The following is a 7,410-nucleotide window of genomic DNA, read 5'->3' as shown; positions in this document are numbered from 1 at the left end:
TGCGTGTAAGTGTGGTGGTTTTTGTGGGAGGGGGGTGGGCGTACTAAGAGCAGGCTTACCTCACATAGCACACCCACTGGGAGCCAGGCTGAGACCACCAAACTCAATTCACATGTAGCTGAGACCGGGATCCAAACCCCTAGCTGCAGAGGTGAATGGCTTGTCAGCGCAGTGCCAATCACGTTGAGCCACCGCAGCTGTTTTTCTCCAAACATTTGAGATCCTCAACGATCCCAGAATCTTGATGGAGACATTGTCGAAGTCAGAAAAAAAGTTAGTCCTAATCTCTATAATTGTTCAAGTGCCAATGATTTAAAAAGTATTGAAGCACATGAATCAGTATGATAGTACAGCAGTTCAAATTCTCATGAAGAATTTCCTTAAAAAAAAGTTTGAACCAACGTTTTACTAATAATTATTAATGCAGTCCCTGTATAACAGAGCTAAAGTGTGAAAAGATGCCGTACAAGGTGCTAATCAGTTTCTGTGCTGATAAACTGATAGAAAGAAAAAGCAGAGTGAAGCCTTGTACACACGACCGACTTTCTCTGCAAAAACCAGCAAGAAACTTGCTGGGATTTTTTTTTTTTGCAGAGGAAACCGATTGTGTGTACATTTTTCGATGAGTAAACTGTCGAGGATCCCATCGAGCCAAAAAGAGAGCATGTCTTCTTTTTCCTTGCCTTGTCGAGTTCCTCGACAGCCTAACAAGGAGCTCGACGAGGAAAACGATGTGTTTCGCCCTCGAGTTCCTCGGTCGTGTGTACGAGGCTTCACAGTTCCAGGCTTGGGCGGGTCCAGAAGCACCGATGTAGTGGGATGAATTAGGCTGGCCATCATGACATGATGACATCATGACATCTCTAGACTGAAGCTAAATATTGAAGCAAAAACTGTTTTTGTTTTTCAATCTTTAAATAAGCTATTCAATGGTATCATATTACTCATTACTGAAGTTGTGTTTTAGGAACATTAAATATTTGAATGCCAATAGCCTGGATACAGTTTTATTTTAAGATTATCAGAATAATTGTTCTTTTTTTTTTAATATACTTTGGCCTAATTCACAGTTTAGGATTCTCGCGTTTCTTTAAAGTTAAAAATGCAAATTTGTCATGTCAGTTTAATGTGAAAAAAATGGTAAAAAGGTAAGGTAATGGTAATGGTAATGGTAAAAAGATAAGAGAGGGAGACATTTACAAGGGTAGCATTACAAATAGGCAAGATCATGTAAATTATGTCACATGGCAAAATATCAATATCAACCTTTATATACAGGTGTCTAAATTTGTATGACGTTATGGAAAAACGCTTTGTTTTGTGTTTTACACACTATCTTTGGAAAAGTCCAAGGTGGGAGGTATTTGTATTGTGCTAATATGTAAACCCAAAAATAGAAAACATTTATATATATTGCTGCTTATCAGTATTATCAGATGTGCTGGCTGCACTACTTTCATTTTCTGGCTTATTCCCTTCATTTTCTCCTGGTGATGTTTGCTCACTGTATTGTGTCTATGGAGGAGCAGAATTACTAATATTGGGAGAATATAGTCTGGTCTGATGAGACCAAAATTGAATTCTTTGGATGCCATAATACACACCATGTTTGAAGGTCAAATGGCCCCAGTTTTCAGTATACAGTACTGGTAAACTTTATATCCTTGAAGGAAGCATGAATGGAAAAATGTACCAAGACATTCTTGAGAAAAATCTGTTGCCATCTACCAGGATGAAACGAGGGTGGACATTTCAGCAAGATAATGATCCCAAACACAAAGCCAAAGAAACTCTTATGCCGTGTACACACGACCGTTATTCATGTCATGAAAAAAAACAAAGTTCCTTTCAAGCCTGCCTTGCATACACACGATCGTGAAAAAAATGCTCGAGCAAAGGTGACGTACAGAGGTGACGTACAACACGTACAACGGCACTATAAAGGGGAAGTTCCATTCGAATGGCGCCACCCTTTGGGCTGCTTATGCTAATTTCCCGTTTCATAACTTGCTTCGGAGCATGCGTGTTTTTTCCCCCTTGTTAAAGCGTACACACGATCGTTTTTCACAACATTAAAAACAACGACGTGAAGAACGATGAGAAAAAATAGAGCAGGTTCTGAATTTTTAAACGGTCGTGTGCACGCGGCATTAGGCTGCATTTACACCCAAGCATTTTCAGGCAGAAAGTTGTGTGTTTTTACCACGTTTTGCCATGTTTTTGCCACGATTTTGCACAGGTCAAAAAGTCACCAATGTAAAAAGCTCACTGTTTTGAGCTTTAGGCGTTTTGCTTCAGACTACAAAAAGCTCAGATGTGAACAGGGGCTATTTAAATGAATTCGATTTTGCTTGTTGGCCATTTTTCGTGTGTTTTTTTCTGGCACTTTACGAGCATTTTTCGAGCTGAAAATGCAGCCTAAATGTGTTTCAAAGAAAGAAAATAAAGTTGCTAGAATGGCCAAGCCAATCACCCGACTTGAATCAAATAGAAAATCTATGGAAAGAACTAAAGATCACAGTTCATAGAAGAGGCTAGGGGTGCAACGGATCAAAAAACGTACAGTTCGGATCGTTTCTCGGATCAGAGTCACGGATCGGATCATTTTTCGGATCAACAAAAAAAATGTTGTAACGTGGCTCAAGCACTTTCAGCATGTGTTTAAAGCCCTCGTTTTGCACAACCGAATATGGCCTCATGTCTGCACCTATAAACACACCAATGGCGTTCGTGATGGCTTTAGCCCGGTCTGATTGTGCAACAAGGGGCTGCTTAAATGCTGCGCTGATGAGTGGTTTTTGAGCAGCTTTCGTTTTCATTTTCACTCCTGTCAGTCAAACACCAGGGTGATGTCGCTTCATGCGTGGCCATGCTTGATGTGTTTCCACTGTCATATGGCTTTTTTTGTGCCACAGTGCCTACACACCATCACGGTTTTATCCACTAACCTCTTTCCTTCATCATTATATTTGACAGGGAAGCCAAAATGCTTTCATACAGTAGATTTAAATGACGCAGGGGGTTCAAGCTCCTCCGTTCCTCCACTCGCCATGACCACTCTGTGTGTGGACTTAACATGCACACAACTTTTTTTTCCAGAAATCAATCCACGGATCACACGTGTGCCGTTCGGATCAATATCTTCGGTTCGGATCGCGGATCGATGACAATCCGTTGCACCACTAGAAGAGGCCCATGGAACCTTCAAGATTTGAAGACTGTTTGTGTGGAAGAATGAGCCAAAATCACACCTGAGCAATGCATGCAACTAGTTTCTCTATACAGGAGGTGTCTTGAAGTTGTCATTACCAACAGATGATTTTGTACCAAGTATTAAATACATTTCATTTAGCGTGTTCAATGCTTTTTCCCTGCTTAATTCCATTTTATTATACATAACTTAATTTCTAAACATATTTATTTTGGTTTCTTTGTATATATGGATTGAATGGGTTGTTACCGATGTGGTGACAATTTCTTGTTAATAGCACCTTTAGAAATGTATTTATTTACCTAGAAAAATGGTGACATATTTAATACTTATTTTATCCGCTGTATATACTGTATATTGAAACTAAATGCGTGCTAAAATATATCCAAATTTGAAAAGTTTCTTCAGAACAAACACATGGCTGACATTGAAGACACTGTTTTAAGAACAATGACAAATGTGAAAGTTGGAATCAGGCCAAAACATGCATTCTTTTCTGATCAAAGTTTTCTTGGCATATTGTGACCATGTTTGGAGAGCTTCACTGGAACTGCCAGATAGGAGATTTTGCTGTCCATAAAGTGGGATATTTACTCTCAGAGCATTACCCTTAGGCTTTTCAATTATTCCTTAATACAGTTGACATCATCCGCAATATTTTCAGTAACACAGACATTTGAACAAAGATACAGAACAACTGTACAGTAATTTACGTCACATAAAACCTAGAGGCACTCCATATAACACCCTATATATTAGGGGGAAAATTAATCTAAACATGCACCAATCCAGAAATCCTGTTTTTAAACGTTCAGTCAGGTTAAAGCCATTATAAACCTTCCTACCTGTACCTTGTGTTTTTCACCTACCCATAAGATGAGCACTGATCATGTAATTTCATGGTGTCATTTGTTGCCCTGTACAGATAGTCTATAGTACAGTAAATCTTCACATTCCTTTGGCAGAAACTTTTGTTTGTGTTCAAACATGAGGCATGTGGTGTGGCACTGAAAAGGTTAATGTGTAAGAAATGACATTTCCTATTCCACAATCCCTGGGTCTCTCATTTTAGTCTTCTGTGGGTGAAAGTTGCATAGTAATTAGATCTGTAACAGACACAAGCAGGCAGAGCAATGTAGGTAAGAGATGTGTTGCCTGCCCCATTAGTGAATAGGGACAAGCTAGGTAAGTAAAAAGAAGGGCATAGGGGAATCAATCAGGCCATGACACTAAAAGCTTTAGCCACATGTGAGCCCATTATTACAAGGTAAGGCAAACAAACAGCACAGGGACTATAACTACACTAATACCTAGTTAAAACAATAAAAACATCTGTAAGTGTAAAATGTCTTTAACCCCCTTAGCGGTATACCTTTCGCAGCATCCACAGACAAGTTACTCACCTTGTCCCTGGATCCTGCGATGCATCCCCGCTGTGTGAGCGAGCGGGACCTCGCTCGATTCACAGTGTCCCCGTGTGCCGCTGATCTCTGTTCCCTGCGACGTTACGAAGCACGGGGGCGGAGAACAGCGCCAAATTCAAAAAAGTAAACAAACACATTACATACAGTATACTGTAATCTTATAGATTACAGTACTGTATGTAAAAAAATACACACCCCCCCTTGTCCCTAGTGGTCTGCCCAGTGCCCTATATGTTATTTTATATAATAAAAACTGTTCTTTCTGCCTGCAAACTGTAGATTGTCCATAGCAACCAAAAGTGTCCCTTTATGTCAAAAATGGTTTTAGAGCAGCTAGAAAACAGTGATAATAAATTATAATCACTTGCAGAATTGTGCAATAGCGATTTGTGGGGAAATTCGTCATAAAAAAATAAAAGTAATGACAGCGACAATTCTGCAACTGAACAAATTTCAGTGATTTTGAGTTGATTACATTATTGAATAATTTTTATTATAATTATATTATTATTTGTTATAATTATTTATAATTATTTATTATATTATAATTTATAATTTTGTTTTTAAAAATAATTCATACCCGGGATGCCTACTAGACTCTTGTTTGGTCAGATTTAAATGAGTTATTCCTAAGAATTGCAGGCCTACAGTATAAAACGCCAAATTTCCTTGCAAAATAATTGTACCGATTTTGGTACGTAATTCCAGACAGAATCATACCGCCAGGGAGGTTAAGGAAAATATTAAGCAATTAAATTTGCACGGACTTTGAAATTATCTAGTTACATTTTAGAAAGTTGAATATTCCATGTCCTAGTATACATTATTAATTTCTGTAAAGTGCTTGATTCACAGTTTTCCAGTGCTTCAATCCAGATAAACAGTACAGTCTGCTAGTCAATAGAAAATCCTTGTGTTAGCTAACTTTGGTCTATGTGCTGTAGAATATACATCTTTCATTAGGCACTTGTTCAAGGATTCACATCAAGGGTGCTGTGACTGAAAACAAGGTTGAAAATGATGGGCTAGATGATGCTGGACATTCTTCAGCCAGAAAAAAAGATGCATTCTATCTGACCTGCTGCAGCTTCCACATTCCACATTGTGAAAGTGTGTAGTGTGCAGTGCAATCAAAGTAAGCTAATTATGTTTAGGAGAGAACCCTGTAAAAATGAAGGTAAGACTGGAGTTCAACTTTAAGTTTTCTCACTCAGTATATACAGAGGGAAAAAAGGAGAGAAAAAAGTAAACTCAATTATTAGTACTTATTTGTTGAACTGCAAGCACATTGCAATGACATACATTAAGCATGCTAGGTGAGGGTGTCTAGCTGCAAAGGCAGATACAAAATATTAAGGCAATAAACCCGCAATGCAATGCTCTCATTCAGGGTGGTGAATACATACAGTACTTAACTTGTTAGAAAATCATCAAAGCTTTCAGCTATTAGCAACCCCAAAGTTTACTGCAGTGCTGCAGAATTAAACTTGCTGAATAGATTTCCAATAAAGCCTTCCTATTTCCCAGATTTTACAGTCCTTTTAATGAAACAAATTGGAGGACAAGTCGACCTGTGAGGCTCTGACCTTTTAAATGTTTCTAACCACTGAAAGTTTGCATCTAATGAGACAACATGGTTGTTAAATTTTCTTATATGAGTCACCGTACATCATCCCAAAATGAAAACATCTGCAGTACTGTCAAGTAAAATACAATGGGTGATTGGGATTTACACAGACATTGGATCTGGTCAGGTCTGGAAGTTCCATTAGGTCTTTTTTGTCTACTGGCTGGTAATGGTAGCTGCAGGGAATAAACACATTCATTGATGCTCCTAAGTGATGATTCTTCAGTAAAGGTTTAATAACTTAGTAAAAATAAACATATTGCTCACTGCATTACCAAGTTAAAAAAAACATGTTTTTATATAACTAATAAACAGCACCAAAATATACAAAAATACATGTGATTTATATGTTAATACCCCAAAATAAAGGGTATTAAAATAATTATATTTTCATAAAAGTGCAACCAACGTCCAATATCTGTAAGATTCTCTCCATCAATGACATACATATCAGAATGGATAGAAGTCAGTACAGCTTTCTGAGGAACACCCAAAATGTGATTTTCTCACCTTACATTATTGACCACTTAAATAAATAAGATAGTCAAACATACATGCATGCAAAGATTAATTGGACACAATGCATTAAATAGAACTCTATGAACACATAAGGCCACATGCACGTGTTCTACTGTTTCATCTCACTTTCTGTTCCTGTGACAATTGGATTTTGAAAATTTTGGGTTGTTGTGGAAACCTGGATTGGTGATAAGGCTTCAGTGGAGGCACCTTTTCCCATGATAACTCTTACAGGAGGAAATTTCCCTTCCATGGGTTAGATTTCCTCTCACTTCCTGTTGTCTCCCTCCATTTGTAAGTATGAGTCGTATGTAAGTTGGATGTTTGTACCTCGGGCGCTGCCTGTACAGATCTAAGCTTCTATTCCTTAGCGCTGGGTGATAGTAAATATATACATGTTTTTATGGCTCGGATGTAATAAAGATATTTTTGCGCAATTATCTTCTCTGTCTTCTCTTCTTAAATTCTTTGATGTTACTTGTGATAAAAGTGATCTCCTCTCATCTATGTGGTTCCTTTTGAAATGTATTAAACCTGCAGTGTTTGAGTAATCTTTAGGTGGTAAATTTTGTATGATTAGTGGATCACCTTTTGGGTGTTCATGGGAGAGCTGTACTGGAATCTATCAA

The sequence above is a fragment of the Rana temporaria genome, chromosome 4 (genome assembly GCF_905171775.1).
Source record: "Rana temporaria chromosome 4, aRanTem1.1, whole genome shotgun sequence".
NCBI classification, from domain to species: Eukaryota; Metazoa; Chordata; class Amphibia; order Anura; family Ranidae; genus Rana; species Rana temporaria.
The sequence above is the reverse complement of the archived record's forward strand: the minus strand, read 5'-3'. Positions refer to the sequence as shown.